We start from the raw sequence: 15591 nt of genomic DNA, 5'->3' as shown, positions 1-15591 counted from the left end.
AGTGTTTGGGGAGGGCGGGGAGGGGATTTGTTGGAACCCGGAAGTGGGAGTCGGAAACCCGGAAGTGGGAGGCGGAAACCGGAAGTGAGGGGGAGAGGAGCGGGGGAGGCGGGAAAAGGCGCGCGAGGGGGTGAAAGGGTGTAAAAAAGTGTTTGGGGAGGGCGGGGAGGGGATTTGTTGGAACCCGGAAGTGGGAGTCGGAAACCCGGAAGTGGGAGGCGGAAACCGGAAGTGAGGGGGAGAGGAGCGGGGGAGGCGGGAAAAGGCGTCCGAGGGGGTGAAAGGGTGTAAAAAAGTGTTTGGGGAGGGCGGGGAGGGGATTTGTTGGAACCCGGAAGTGGGAGGCGGAAACCCGGAAGTGGGAGGCGGAAACCGGAAGTGAGGGGGAGAGGAGCGGGGGAGGCGGGAAAAGGCGTGCGAGGGGGTGAAACGGTGTAAAAAAGTGTGTGGGGAGGGCGGGGGAGGGGATTTGTTGGAACCCGGAAGTGGGAGGCGGAAACCCGGAAGTGGGAGGCGGAAACCGGAAGTGAGGGGGAGAGGAGCGGGGGAGACGGGAAAAGGCGTCCGAGGGGGGGAAACGGTGTCAAAAAGTGTTTGGGGAGGGCAGTGAGGGGATTGGGTGGAACCCGGAAGTGGGAGGCGGAAACCCGGAAGTGGGAGGCGGAAACCGGAAGTGAGGGGGAGAGGAGCGGGGGAGGCGGGAAAAGGCGCGCGAGGGGGTGAAAGGGTGTAAAAAAGTGTGTGGGGAGGGCGGGGAGGGGATTTGTTGGAACCCGGAAGTGGGAGGCGGAAACCCGGAAGTGGGAGGCGGAAACCGGAAGTGAGGGGGAGAGGAGCAAGGGAGGCGGGAAAAGGCGTGCGAGGGGGTGAAACGGTGTCAAAAAGTGTTTGGGGAGGGCGGGGAGGGGATTTGTTGGAACCCGGAAGTGGGAGGCGGAAACCCGGAAGTGGGAGGCGGAAACCGGAAGTGAGGGGGAGAGGAGCGGGGGAGGCGGGAAAAGGCGCGCGAGGGGGTGAAAGGGTGTAAAAAAGTGTGTGGGGAGGGCGGGGAGGGGATTTGTTGGAACCCGGAAGTGGGAGGCGGAAACCCGGAAGTGGGAGGCGGAAACCGGAAGTGAGGGGGAGAGGAGCGGGGGAGGCGGGAAAAGGCGTGCGAGGGGGTGAAACGGTGTAAAAAAGTGTTTGGGGAGGGCGGGGAGGGGATTTGTTGGAACCCGGAAGTGGGAGTCGGAAACCCGGAAGTGGGAGGCGGAAACCCGGAAGTGGGAGGCGGAAACCGGAAGTGAGGGGGAGAGGAGCGGGGGAGGCGGGAAAAGGCGCCCGAGGGGGTGAAACGGCGTAAAAAAGTGTTTGGGGAGGGCGGGGAGGGGATTTGTTGGAACCCGGAAGTGGGAGGCGGAAACCCGGAAGTGGGAGGCGGAAACCGGAAGTGAGGGGGAGAGGAGCGGGGGAGGCGGGAAAAGGCGTGCGAGGGGGTGAAACGGTGTAAAAAAGTGTTTGGGGAGGGCGGGGAGGGGATTGGGTGGAACCCGGAAGTGGGAGTCGGAAACCCGGAAGTGGGAGGCGGAAACCGGAAGTGAGGGGGAGAGGAGCGAGGGAGGCGGGAAAAGGCGTGCGAGGGGGTGAAAGGGTGTAAAAAAGTGTTTGGGGAGGGCGGGGAGGGGATTTGTTGGAACCCGGAAGTGGGAGTCGGAAACCCGGAAGTGGGAGGCGGAAACCGGAAGTGAGGGGGAGAGGAGCGGGGGAGGCGGGAAAAGGCGCGCGAGGGGGTGAAAGGGTGTAAAAAAGTGTTTGGGGAGGGCGGGGAGGGGATTTGTTGGAACCCGGAAGTGGGAGTCGGAAACCCGGAAGTGGGAGGCGGAAACCGGAAGTGAGGGGGAGAGGAGCGGGGGAGGCGGGAAAAGGCGTCCGAGGGGGTGAAAGGGTGTAAAAAAGTGTTTGGGGAGGGCGGGGAGGGGATTTGTTGGAACCCGGAAGTGGGAGGCGGAAACCCGGAAGTGGGAGGCGGAAACCGGAAGTGAGGGGGAGAGGAGCGGGGGAGGCGGGAAAAGGCGTGCGAGGGGGTGAAACGGTGTAAAAAAGTGTTTGGGGAGGGCGGGGAGGGGATTTGTTGGAACCCGGAAGTGGGAGGCGGAAACCCGGAAGTGGGAGGCGGAAACCGGAAGTGAGGGGGAGAGGAGCGGGGGAGACGGGAAAAGGCGCGCGAGGGGGTGAAAGGGTGTAAAAAAGTGTTTGGGGAGGGCGGGGAGGGGATTTGTTGGAACCCGGAAGTGGGAGGCGGAAACCCGGAAGTGGGAGGCGGAAACCGGAAGTGAGGGGGAGAGGAGCGGGGGAGGCGGGAAAAGGCGCGCGAGGGGGTGAAAGGGTGTAAAAAAGTGTGTGGGGAGGGCGGGGGAGGGGATTGGGTGGAACCCGGAAGTGGGAGGCGGAAACCCGGAAGTGGGAGGCCGAAACCGGAAGTGAGGGGGAGAGGAGCAGGGGAGGCGGGAAAAGGCGTCCGAGGGGGGGAAACGGTGTCAAAAAGTGTTTGGGGAGGGCGGGGGAGGGGATTTGTTGGAACCCGGAAGTGGGAGGCGGAAACCCGGAAGTGGGATGCCGAAACCGGAAGTGAGGGGGAGAGGAGCGGGGGAGGCGGGAAAAGGCGTCCGAGGGGGTGAAACGGTGTCAAAAAGTGTTTGGGGAGGGCGGGGGAGGGGATTGGGTGGAACCCGGAAGTGGGAGGCGGAAACCCGGAAGTGGGAGGCGGAAACCGGAAGTGAGGGGGAGAGGAGCGGGGGAGGCGGGAAAAGGCGTCCGAGGGGGGGAAACGGTGTCAAAAAGTGTTTGGGGAGGGCGGGGGAGGGGATTGGGTGGAACCCGGAAGTGGGAGGCGGAAACCCGGAAGTGGGAGGCGGAAACCGGAAGTGAGGGGGAGAGGAGCGGGGGAGGCGGGAAAAGGCGTCCGAGGGGGTGAAACGGTTTCAAAAAGTGTGTGGGGAGGGCGGGGGAGGGGATTGGGTGGAACCCGGAAGTGGGAGGCGGAAACCCGGAAGTGGGAGGCGGAAACCGGAAGTGAGGGGGAGAGGAGCGGGGGAGGCGGGAAAAGGCGTCCGAGGGGGTGAAACGGTGTCAAAAAGTGTTTGGGGAGGGCGGGGGAGGGGATTTGTTGGAACCCGGAAGTGGGAGGCGGAAACCCGGAAGTGGGAGGCGGAAACCGGAAGTGAGGGGGAGAGGAGCGGGGGAGGCGGGAAAAGGCGCGCGAGGGGGTGAAAGGGTGTAAAAAAGTGTTTGGGGAGGGCGGGGAGGGGATTTGTTGGAACCCGGAAGTGGGAGTCGGAAACCCGGAAGTGGGAGGCGGAAACCGGAAGTGAGGGGGAGAGGAGCGGGGGAGGCGGGAAAAGGCGTCCGAGGGGGTGAAACGGTTTCAAAAAGTGTTTGGGGAGGGCGGGGGAGGGGATTTGTTGGAACCCGGAAGTGGGAGTCGTAAACCCGGAAGTGGGAGGCGGAAACCGGAAGTGAGGGGGAGAGGAGCGGGGGAGGCGGGAAAAGGCGTCCGAGGGGGTGAAAGGGTGTAAAAAAGTGTTTGGGGAGGGCGGGGGAGGGGATTTGTTGGAACCCGGAAGTGGGAGGCGGAAACCCGGAAGTGGGAGGCGGAAACCGGAAGTGAGGGGGAGAGGAGCGGGGGAGGCGGGAAAAGGCGTGCGAGGGGGTGAAACGGTGTAAAAAAGTGTTTGGGGAGGGCGGGGAGGGGATTTGTTGGAACCCGGAAGTGGGAGTCGGAAACCCGGAAGTGGGAGGCGGAAACCCGGAAGTGGGAGGCGGAAACCGGAAGTGAGGGGGAGAGGAGCGGGGGAGACGGGAAAAGGCGTCCGAGGGGGGGAAACGGTGTCAAAAAGTGTTTGGGGAGGGCGGGGAGGGGATTGGGTGGAACCCGGAAGTGGGAGGCGGAAACCCGGAAGTGGGAGGCGGAAACCGGAAGTGAGGGGGAGAGGAGCGGGGGAGGCGGGAAAAGGCGCGCGAGGGGGTGAAAGGGTGTAAAAAAGTGTTTGGGGAGGGCGGGGAGGGGATTTGTTGGAACCCGGAAGTGGGAGGCGGAAACCCGGAAGTGGGAGGCGGAAACCGGAAGTGAGGGGGAGAGGAGCAAGGGAGGCGGGAAAAGGCGTGCGAGGGGGTGAAACGGTGTCAAAAAGTGTTTGGGGAGGGCGGGGAGGGGATTTGTTGGAACCCGGAAGTGGGAGGCGGAAACCCGGAAGTGGGAGGCGGAAACCGGAAGTGAGGGGGAGAGGAGCGGGGGAGGCGGGAAAAGGCGCGCGAGGGGGTGAAACGGTGTAAAAAAGTGCTTGGGGAGGGCGGGGGAGGGGATTGGGTGGAACCCGGAAGTGGGAGGCGGAAACCCGGAAGTGGGAGGCGGAAACCGGAAGTGAGGGGGAGAGGAGCGGGGGAGGCGGGAAAAGGCGCCCGAGGGGGTGAAACGGTTTCAAAAAGTGTGTGGGGAGGGCGGGGGAGGGGATTGGGTGGAACCCGGAAGTGGGAGGCGGAAACCCGGAAGTGGGAGGCCGAAACCGGAAGTGAGGGGGAGAGGAGCGGGGGAGGCGGAAAAGGCGTCCGAGGGGGGGAAACGGTGTAAAAAAGTGTTTGGGGAGGGCGGGGGAGGGGATTTGTTGGAACCCGGAAGTGGGAGGCGGAAACCCGGAAGTGGGAGGCGGAAACCGGAAGTGAGGGGGAGAGGAGCGGGGGAGGCGGGAAAAGGCGTCCGAGGGGGTGAAACGGTGTAAAAAAGTGTTTGGGGAGGGCGGGGGAGGGGATTTGTTGGAACCCGGAAGTGGGAGGCGGAAACCCGGAAGTGGGAGGCGGAAACCGGAAGTGAGGGGGAGAGGAGCGGGGGAGGCGGGAAAAGGCGCCCGAGGGGGTGAAACGGTTTCAAAAAGTGTGTGGGGAGGGCGGGGGAGGGGATTTGTTGGAACCCGGAAGTGGGAGGCGGAAACCCGGAAGTGGGAGGCCGAAACCGGAAGTGAGGGGGAGAGGAGCGGGGGAGGCGGGAAAAGGCGTCCGAGGGGGGTGAAACGGTTTCAAAAAGTGTTTGGGGAGGGCGGGGGAGGGGATTTGTTGGAACCCGGAAGTGGGAGGCGGAAACCCGGAAGTGGGAGGCGGAAACCGGAAGTGAGGGGGAGAGGAGCGGGGGAGGCGGGAAAAGGCGTGCGAGGGGGTGAAACGGTGTAAAAAAGTGTTTGGGGAGGGCGGGGGAGGGGATTTGTTGGAACCCGGAAGTGGGAGGCGGAAACCCGGAAGTGGGAGGCGGAAACCGGAAGTGAGGGGGAGAGGAGCGGGGGAGGCGGGAAAAGGCGTCCGAGGGGGTGAAACGGTGTCAAAAAGTGCTTGGGGAGGGCGGGGGAGGGGATTTGTTGGAACTCGGAAGTGGGAGGCGGAAACCCGGAAGTGGGAGGCCGAAACCGGAAGTGAGGGGGAGAGGAGCGGGGGAGGCGGGAAAAGGCGTCCGAGGGGGGTGAAACGGTTTCAAAAAGTGTTTGGGGAGGGCGGGGGAGGGGATTGGGTGGAACCCGGAAGTGGGAGGCGGAAACCCGGAAGTGGGAGGCCGAAACCGGAAGTGAGGGGGAGAGGAGCGGGGGAGGCGGGAAAAGGCGTCCGAGGGGGTGAAACGGTGTCAAAAAGTGTTTGGGGAGGGCGGGGGAGGGGATTTGTTGGAACCCGGAAGTGGGAGGCGGAAACCCGGAAGTGGGAGGCCGAAACCGGAAGTGAGGGGGAGAGGAGCGGGGGAGGCGGGAAAAGGCGCGCGAGGGGGTGAAACGGTGTAAAAAAGTGCTTGGGGAGGGCGGGGGAGGGGATTGGGTGGAACCCGGAAGTGGGAGGCGGAAACCCGGAAGTGGGAGGCGGAAACCGGAAGTGAGGGGGAGAGGAGCGGGGGAGGCGGGAAAAGGCGTCCGAGGGGGTGAAACGGTGTAAAAAAGTGTTTGGGGAGGGCGGGGGAGGGGATTGGGTGGAACCCGGAAGTGGGAGGCGGAAACCCGGAAGTGGGAGGCCGAAACCGGAAGTGAGGGGGAGAGGAGCGGGGGAGGCGGGAAAAGGCGTCCGAGGGGGGGAAACGGTGTCAAAAAGTGTTTGGGGAGGGCGGGGGAGGGGATTGGGTGGAACCCGGAAGTGGGAGGCGGAAACCCGGAAGTGGGAGGCCGAAACCGGAAGTGAGGGGGAGAGGAGCGGGGGAGGCGGGAAAAGGCGCCCGAGGGGGGGAAACGGTGTAAAAAAGTGTTTGGGGAGGGCGGGGGAGGGGATTTGTTGGAACCCGGAAGTGGGAGGCGGAAACCCGGAAGTGGGAGGCCGAAACCGGAAGTGAGGGGGAGAGGAGCGGGGGAGGCGGGAAAAGGCGTCCGAGGGGGTGAAACGGTGTAAAAAAGTGTTTGGGGAGGGCGGGGGAGGGGATTGGGTGGAACCCGGAAGTGGGAGGCGGAAACCCGGAAGTGGGAGGCCGAAACCGGAAGTGAGGGGGAGAGGAGCGGGGGAGGCGGGAAAAGGCGTCCGAGGGGGTGAAATGGTGTCAAAAAGTGTTTGGGGAGGGCGGGGGAGGGGATTGGGTGGAACCCGGAAGTGGGAGGCGGAAACCCGGAAGTGGGAGGCGGAAACCGGAAGTGAGGGGGAGAGGAGCGGGGGAGGCGGGAAAAGGCGTCCGAGGGGGTGAAACGGTGTCAAAAAGTGTTTGGGGAGGGCGGGGGAGGGGATTTGTTGGAACCCGGAAGTGGGAGGCGGAAACCCGGAAGTGGGAGGCGGAAACCGGAAGTGAGGGGGAGAGGAGCGGGGGAGGCGGGAAAAGGCGTCCGAGGGGGTGAAACGGTGTCAAAAAGTGTGTGGGGAGGGCGGGGGAGGGGATTGGGTGGAACCCGGAAGTGGGAGGCGGAAACCCGGAAGTGGGAGGCGGAAACCGGAAGTGAGGGGGAGAGGAGCGGGGGAGGCGGGAAAAGGCGTCCGAGGGGGTGAAACGGTTTCAAAAAGTGTGTGGGGAGGGCGGGGGAGGGGATTGGGTGGAACCCGGAAGTGGGAGGCGGAAACCCGGAAGTGGGAGGCCGAAACCGGAAGTGAGGGGGAGAGGAGCGGGGGAGGCGGGAAAAGGCGTCCGAGGGGGGGAAACGGTGTAAAAAAGTGTTTGGGGAGGGCGGGGGAGGGGATTTGTTGGAACCCGGAAGTGGGAGGCGGAAACCCGGAAGTGGGAGGCGGAAACCGGAAGTGAGGGGGAGAGGAGCGGGGGAGGCGGGAAAAGGCGTCCGAGGGGGTGAAACGGTGTAAAAAAGTGTTTGGGGAGGGCGGGGGAGGGGATTTGTTGGAACCCGGAAGTGGGAGGCGGAAACCCGGAAGTGGGAGGCGGAAACCGGAAGTGAGGGGGAGAGGAGCGGGGGAGGCGGGAAAAGGCGTCCGAGGGGGGGAAACGGTGTAAAAAAGTGTTTGGGGAGGGCGGGGGAGGGGATTGGGTGGAACCCGGAAGTGGGAGGCGGAAACCCGGAAGTGGGAGGCGGAAACCGGAAGTGAGGGGGAGAGGAGCGGGGGAGGCGGGAAAAGGCGTCCGAGGGGGTGAAACGGTGTAAAAAAGTGTTTGGGGAGGGCGGGGGAGGGGATTGGGTGGAACCCGGAAGTGGGAGGCGGAAACCCGGAAGTGGGAGGCGGAAACCGGAAGTGAGGGGGAGAGGAGCGGGGGAGGCGGGAAAAGGCGTCCGAGGGGGTGAAACGGTGTCAAAAAGTGTGTGGGGAGGGCGGGGGAGGGGATTTGTTGGAACCCGGAAGTGGGAGGCGGAAACCCGGAAGTGGGAGGCCGAAACCGGAAGTGAGGGGGAGAGGAGCGGGGGAGGCGGGAAAAGGCGTCCGAGGGGGGGAAACGGTGTAAAAAAGTGTTTGGGGAGGGCGGGGGAGGGGATTGGGTGGAACCCGGAAGTGGGAGGCGGAAACCCGGAAGTGGGAGGCGGAAACCGGAAGTGAGGGGGAGAGGAGCGGGGGAGGCGGGAAAAGGCGTCCGAGGGGGTGAAACGGTGTAAAAAAGTGTTTGGGGAGGGCGGGGGAGGGGATTGGGTGGAACCCGGAAGTGGGAGGCGGAAACCCGGAAGTGGGAGGCGGAAACCGGAAGTGAGGGGGAGAGGAGCGGGGGAGGCGGGAAAAGGCGTCCGAGGGGGTGAAACGGTTTCAAAAAGTGTGTGGGGAGGGCGGGGGAGGGGATTGGGTGGAACCCGGAAGTGGGAGGCGGAAACCCGGAAGTGGGAGGCCGAAACCGGAAGTGAGGGGGAGAGGAGCAGGGGAGGCGGGAAAAGGCGTCCGAGGGGGGGAAACGGTGTCAAAAAGTGTTTGGGGAGGGCGGGGGAGGGGATTTGTTGGAACCCGGAAGTGGGAGGCGGAAACCCGGAAGTGGGATGCCGAAACCGGAAGTGAGGGGGAGAGGAGCGGGGGAGGCGGGAAAAGGCGTCCGAGGGGGTGAAACGGTGTAAAAAAGTGTTTGGGGAGGGCGGGGGAGGGGATTGGGTGGAACCCGGAAGTGGGAGGCGGAAACCCGGAAGTGGGAGGCGGAAACCGGAAGTGAGGGGGAGAGGAGCGGGGGAGGCGGGAAAAGGCGTCCGAGGGGGGGAAACGGTGTAAAAAAGTGTTTGGGGAGGGCGGGGGAGGGGATTGGGTGGAACCCGGAAGTGGGAGGCGGAAACCCGGAAGTGGGAGGCGGAAACCGGAAGTGAGGGGGAGAGGAGCGGGGGAGGCGGGAAAAGGCGTCCGAGGGGGTGAAACGGTTTCAAAAAGTGTGTGGGGAGGGCGGGGGAGGGGATTGGGTGGAACCCGGAAGTGGGAGGCGGAAACCCGGAAGTGGGAGGCCGAAACCGGAAGTGAGGGGGAGAGGAGCGGGGGAGGCGGGAAAAGGCGTCCGAGGGGGTGAAACGGTGTCAAAAAGTGTTTGGGGAGGGCGGGGGAGGGGATTTGTTGGAACCCGGAAGTGGGAGGCGGAAACCCGGAAGTGGGAGGCGGAAACCGGAAGTGAGGGGGAGAGGAGCGGGGGAGGCGGGAAAAGGCGCGCGAGGGGGTGAAAGGGTGTAAAAAAGTGTTTGGGGAGGGCGGGGAGGGGATTTGTTGGAACCCGGAAGTGGGAGTCGGAAACCCGGAAGTGGGAGGCCGAAACCGGAAGTGAGGGGGAGAGGAGCGGGGGAGGCGGGAAAAGGCGTCCGAGGGGGTGAAACGGTGTAAAAAAGTGTTTGGGGAGGGCGGGGGAGGGGATTTGTTGGAACCCGGAAGTGGGAGTCGTAAACCCGGAAGTGGGAGGCGGAAACCGGAAGTGAGGGGGAGAGGAGCGGGGGAGGCGGGAAAAGGCGTCCGAGGGGGTGAAAGGGTGTAAAAAAGTGTTTGGGGAGGGCGGGGGAGGGGATTTGTTGGAACCCGGAAGTGGGAGGCGGAAACCCGGAAGTGGCAGGCGGAAACCGGAAGTGAGGGGGAGAGGAGCGGGGGAGGCGGGAAAAGGCGTGCGAGGGGGTGAAACGGTGTAAAAAAGTGTTTGGGGAGGGCGGGGAGGGGATTTGTTGGAACCCGGAAGTGGGAGTCGGAAACCCGGAAGTGGGAGGCGGAAACCCGGAAGTGGGAGGCGGAAACCGGAAGTGAGGGGGAGAGGAGCGGGGGAGGCGGGAAAAGGCGCCCGAGGGGGTGAAACGGCGTAAAAAAGTGTTTGGGGAGGGCGGGGAGGGGATTTGTTGGAACTCGGAAGTGGGAGTCGTAAACCCGGAAGTGGGAGGCGGAAACCGGAAGTGAGGGGGAGAGGAGCGGGGGAGGCGGGAAAAGGCGTGCGAGGGGGTGAAACGGTGTAAAAAAGTGTTTGGGGAGGGCGGGGAGGGGATTGGGTGGAACCCGGAAGTGGGAGTCGGAAACCCGGAAGTGGGAGGCGGAAACCGGAAGTGAGGGGGAGAGGAGCGAGGGAGGCGGGAAAAGGCGTGCGAGGGGGTGAAAGGGTGTAAAAAAGTGTTTGGGGAGGGCGGGGAGGGGATTTGTTGGAACCCGGAAGTGGGAGTCGGAAACCCGGAAGTGGGAGGCGGAAACCGGAAGTGAGGGGGAGAGGAGCGGGGGAGGCGGGAAAAGGCGCGCGAGGGGGTGAAAGGGTGTAAAAAAGTGTTTGGGGAGGGCGGGGAGGGGATTTGTTGGAACCCGGAAGTGGGAGGCGGAAACCCGGAAGTGGGAGGCGGAAACCGGAAGTGAGGGGGAGAGGAGCGGGGGAGGCGGGAAAAGGCGTCCGAGGGGGTGAAAGGGTGTCAAAAAGTGTTTGGGGAGGGCGGGGAGGGGATTTGTTGGAACCCGGAAGTGGGAGGCGGAAACCCGGAAGTGGGAGGCGGAAACCGGAAGTGAGGGGGAGAGGAGCGGGGGAGGCGGGAAAAGGCGTGCGAGGGGGTGAAACGGTGTAAAAAAGTGTTTGGGGAGGGCGGGGAGGGGATTTGTTGGAACCCGGAAGTGGGAGGCGGAAACCCGGAAGTGGGAGGCGGAAACCGGAAGTGAGGGGGAGAGGAGCGGGGGAGACGGGAAAAGGCGTCCGAGGGGGGGAAACGGTGTCAAAAAGTGTTTGGGGAGGGCAGTGAGGGGATTGGGTGGAACCCGGAAGTGGGAGGCGGAAACCCGGAAGTGGGAGGCGGAAACCGGAAGTGAGGGGGAGAGGAGCGGGGGAGGCGGGAAAAGGCGCGCGAGGGGGTGAAAGGGTGTAAAAAAGTGTTTGGGGAGGGCGGGGAGGGGATTTGTTGGAACCCGGAAGTGGGAGGCGGAAACCCGGAAGTGGGAGGCGGAAACCGGAAGTGAGGGGGAGAGGAGCAAGGGAGGCGGGAAAAGGCGTGCGAGGGGGTGAAACGGTGTCAAAAAGTGTTTGGGGAGGGCGGGGAGGGGATTTGTTGGAACCCGGAAGTGGGAGGCGGAAACCCGGAAGTGGGAGGCGGAAACCGGAAGTGAGGGGGAGAGGAGCGGGGGAGGCGGGAAAAGGCGCCCGAGGGGGTGAAAGGGTGTAAAAAAGTGTGTGGGGAGGGCGGGGAGGGGATTTGTTGGAACCCGGAAGTGGGAGGCGGAAACCCGGAAGTGGGAGGCGGAAACCGGAAGTGAGGGGGAGAGGAGCGGGGGAGGCGGGAAAAGGCGTCCGAGGGGGTGAAACGGTGTAAAAAAGTGTTTGGGGAGGGCGGGGGAGGGGATTTGTTGGAACCCGGAAGTGGGAGGCGGAAACCCGGAAGTGGGAGGCCGAAACCGGAAGTGAGGGGGAGAGGAGCGGGGGAGGCGGGAAAAGGCGTCCGAGGGGGTGAAACGGTGTAAAAAAGTGTTTGGGGAGGGCGGGGGAGGGGATTTGTTGGAACCCGGAAGTGGGAGGCGGAAACCCGGAAGTGGGAGGCGGAAACCGGAAGTGAGGGGGAGAGGAGCGGGGGAGGCGGGAAAAGGCGTCCGAGGGGGGGAAAGGGTGTCAAAAAGTGTTTGGGGAGGGCGGGGGAGGGGATTGGGTGGAACCCGGAAGTGGGAGGCGGAAACCCGGAAGTGGGAGGCGGAAACCGGAAGTGAGGGGGAGAGGAGCGGGGGAGGCGGGAAAAGGCGTCCGAGGGGGGGAAACGGTGTAAAAAAGTGTTTGGGGAGGGCGGGGGAGGGGATTGGGTGGAACCCGGAAGTGGGAGGCGGAAACCCGGAAGTGGGAGGCGGAAACCGGAAGTGAGGGGGAGAGGAGCGGGGGAGGCGGGAAAAGGCGTCCGAGGGGGTGAAACGGTGTAAAAAAGTGTTTGGGGAGGGCGAGGGAGGGGATTGGGTGGAACCCGGAAGTGGGAGGCGGAAACCCGGAAGTGGGAGGCGGAAACCGGAAGTGAGGGGGAGAGGAGCGGGGGAGGCGGGAAAAGGCGTCCGAGGGGGTGAAACGGTTTCAAAAAGTGTGTGGGGAGGGCGGGGGAGGGGATTGGGTGGAACCCGGAAGTGGGAGGCGGAAACCCGGAAGTGGGAGGCCGAAACCGGAAGTGAGGGGGAGAGGAGCAGGGGAGGCGGGAAAAGGCGTCCGAGGGGGGGAAACGGTGTCAAAAAGTGTTTGGGGAGGGCGGGGGAGGGGATTTGTTGGAACCCGGAAGTGGGAGGCGGAAACCCGGAAGTGGGATGCCGAAACCGGAAGTGAGGGGGAGAGGAGCGGGGGAGGCGGGAAAAGGCGTCCGAGGGGGTGAAACGGTGTAAAAAAGTGTTTGGGGAGGGCGGGGGAGGGGATTGGGTGGAACCCGGAAGTGGGAGGCGGAAACCCGGAAGTGGGAGGCGGAAACCGGAAGTGAGGGGGAGAGGAGCGGGGGAGGCGGGAAAAGGCGTCCGAGGGGGGGAAACGGTGTAAAAAAGTGTTTGGGGAGGGCGGGGGAGGGGATTGGGTGGAACCCGGAAGTGGGAGGCGGAAACCCGGAAGTGGGAGGCGGAAACCGGAAGTGAGGGGGAGAGGAGCGGGGGAGGCGGGAAAAGGCGTCCGAGGGGGTGAAACGGTTTCAAAAAGTGTGTGGGGAGGGCGGGGGAGGGGATTGGGTGGAACCCGGAAGTGGGAGGCGGAAACCCGGAAGTGGGAGGCCGAAACCGGAAGTGAGGGGGAGAGGAGCGGGGGAGGCGGGAAAAGGCGTCCGAGGGGGTGAAACGGTGTCAAAAAGTGTTTGGGGAGGGCGGGGGAGGGGATTTGTTGGAACCCGGAAGTGGGAGGCGGAAACCCGGAAGTGGGAGGCGGAAACCGGAAGTGAGGGGGAGAGGAGCGGGGGAGGCGGGAAAAGGCGCGCGAGGGGGTGAAAGGGTGTAAAAAAGTGTTTGGGGAGGGCGGGGAGGGGATTTGTTGGAACCCGGAAGTGGGAGTCGGAAACCCGGAAGTGGGAGGCCGAAACCGGAAGTGAGGGGGAGAGGAGCGGGGGAGGCGGGAAAAGGCGTCCGAGGGGGTGAAACGGTGTAAAAAAGTGTTTGGGGAGGGCGGGGGAGGGGATTTGTTGGAACCCGGAAGTGGGAGTCGTAAACCCGGAAGTGGGAGGCGGAAACCGGAAGTGAGGGGGAGAGGAGCGGGGGAGGCGGGAAAAGGCGTCCGAGGGGGTGAAAGGGTGTAAAAAAGTGTTTGGGGAGGGCGGGGGAGGGGATTTGTTGGAACCCGGAAGTGGGAGGCGGAAACCCGGAAGTGGCAGGCGGAAACCGGAAGTGAGGGGGAGAGGAGCGGGGGAGGCGGGAAAAGGCGTGCGAGGGGGTGAAACGGTGTAAAAAAGTGTTTGGGGAGGGCGGGGAGGGGATTTGTTGGAACCCGGAAGTGGGAGTCGGAAACCCGGAAGTGGGAGGCGGAAACCCGGAAGTGGGAGGCGGAAACCGGAAGTGAGGGGGAGAGGAGCGGGGGAGGCGGGAAAAGGCGCCCGAGGGGGTGAAACGGCGTAAAAAAGTGTTTGGGGAGGGCGGGGAGGGGATTTGTTGGAACTCGGAAGTGGGAGTCGTAAACCCGGAAGTGGGAGGCGGAAACCGGAAGTGAGGGGGAGAGGAGCGGGGGAGGCGGGAAAAGGCGTGCGAGGGGGTGAAACGGTGTAAAAAAGTGTTTGGGGAGGGCGGGGAGGGGATTGGGTGGAACCCGGAAGTGGGAGTCGGAAACCCGGAAGTGGGAGGCGGAAACCGGAAGTGAGGGGGAGAGGAGCGAGGGAGGCGGGAAAAGGCGTGCGAGGGGGTGAAAGGGTGTAAAAAAGTGTTTGGGGAGGGCGGGGAGGGGATTTGTTGGAACCCGGAAGTGGGAGTCGGAAACCCGGAAGTGGGAGGCGGAAACCGGAAGTGAGGGGGAGAGGAGCGGGGGAGGCGGGAAAAGGCGCGCGAGGGGGTGAAAGGGTGTAAAAAAGTGTTTGGGGAGGGCGGGGAGGGGATTTGTTGGAACCCGGAAGTGGGAGGCGGAAACCCGGAAGTGGGAGGCGGAAACCGGAAGTGAGGGGGAGAGGAGCGGGGGAGGCGGGAAAAGGCGTCCGAGGGGGTGAAAGGGTGTCAAAAAGTGTTTGGGGAGGGCGGGGAGGGGATTTGTTGGAACCCGGAAGTGGGAGGCGGAAACCCGGAAGTGGGAGGCGGAAACCGGAAGTGAGGGGGAGAGGAGCGGGGGAGGCGGGAAAAGGCGTGCGAGGGGGTGAAACGGTGTAAAAAAGTGTTTGGGGAGGGCGGGGAGGGGATTTGTTGGAACCCGGAAGTGGGAGGCGGAAACCCGGAAGTGGGAGGCGGAAACCGGAAGTGAGGGGGAGAGGAGCGGGGGAGACGGGAAAAGGCGTCCGAGGGGGGGAAACGGTGTCAAAAAGTGTTTGGGGAGGGCAGTGAGGGGATTGGGTGGAACCCGGAAGTGGGAGGCGGAAACCCGGAAGTGGGAGGCGGAAACCGGAAGTGAGGGGGAGAGGAGCGGGGGAGGCGGGAAAAGGCGCGCGAGGGGGTGAAAGGGTGTAAAAAAGTGTTTGGGGAGGGCGGGGAGGGGATTTGTTGGAACCCGGAAGTGGGAGGCGGAAACCCGGAAGTGGGAGGCGGAAACCGGAAGTGAGGGGGAGAGGAGCAAGGGAGGCGGGAAAAGGCGTGCGAGGGGGTGAAACGGTGTCAAAAAGTGTTTGGGGAGGGCGGGGAGGGGATTTGTTGGAACCCGGAAGTGGGAGGCGGAAACCCGGAAGTGGGAGGCGGAAACCGGAAGTGAGGGGGAGAGGAGCGGGGGAGGCGGGAAAAGGCGCGCGAGGGGGTGAAAGGGTGTAAAAAAGTGTGTGGGGAGGGCGGGGAGGGGATTTGTTGGAACCCGGAAGTGGGAGGCGGAAACCCGGAAGTGGGAGGCGGAAACCGGAAGTGAGGGGGAGAGGAGCGGGGGAGGCGGGAAAAGGCGTCCGAGGGGGTGAAACGGTGTAAAAAAGTGTTTGGGGAGGGCGGGGAGGGGATTTGTTGGAACCCGGAAGTGGGAGGCGGAAACCCGGAAGTGGGAGGCCGAAACCGGAAGTGAGGGGGAGAGGAGCGGGGGAGGCGGGAAAAGGCGTCCGAGGGGGTGAAACGGTGTAAAAAAGTGTGTGGGGAGGGCGGGGGAGGGGATTGGGTGGAACCCGGAAGTGGGAGGCGGAAACCCGGAAGTGGGAGGCGGAAACCGGAAGTGAGGGGGAGAGGAGCGGGGGAGGCGGGAAAAGGCGCCCGAGGGGGGGAAAGGGTGTAAAAAAGTGTTTGGGGAGGGCGGGGGAGGGGATTTGTTGGAACCCGGAAGTGGGAGGCGGAAACCCGGAAGTGGGAGGCGGAAACCGGAAGTGAGGGGGAGAGGAGCGGGGGAGGCGGGAAAAGGCGTCCGAGGGGGTGAAACGGTGTAAAAAAGTGTTTGGGGAGGGCGGGGGAGGGGATTGGGTGGAACCCGGAAGTGGGAGGCGGAAACCCGGAAGTGGGAGTCGGAAACCGGAAGTGAGGGGGAGAGGAGCGGGGGAGGCGGGAAAAGGCGTCCGAGGGGGTGAAACGGTTTCAAAAAGTGTGTGGGGAGGGCGGGGGAGGGGATTGGGTGGAACCCGGAAGTGGGAGGCGGAAACCCGGAAGTGGGAGGCCGAAACCGGAAGTGAGGGGGAGAGGAGCAGGGGAGGCGGGAAAAGGCGTCCGAGGGGGGGAAACGGTGTCAAAAAGTGTTTGGGG

The sequence above is a fragment of the Struthio camelus genome, chromosome 6, assembly GCF_040807025.1.
Source record: "Struthio camelus isolate bStrCam1 chromosome 6, bStrCam1.hap1, whole genome shotgun sequence".
In the NCBI taxonomy this organism is placed as follows: Eukaryota; Metazoa; Chordata; class Aves; order Struthioniformes; family Struthionidae; genus Struthio; species Struthio camelus.
The sequence above is the reverse complement of the archived record's forward strand: the minus strand, read 5'-3'. Positions refer to the sequence as shown.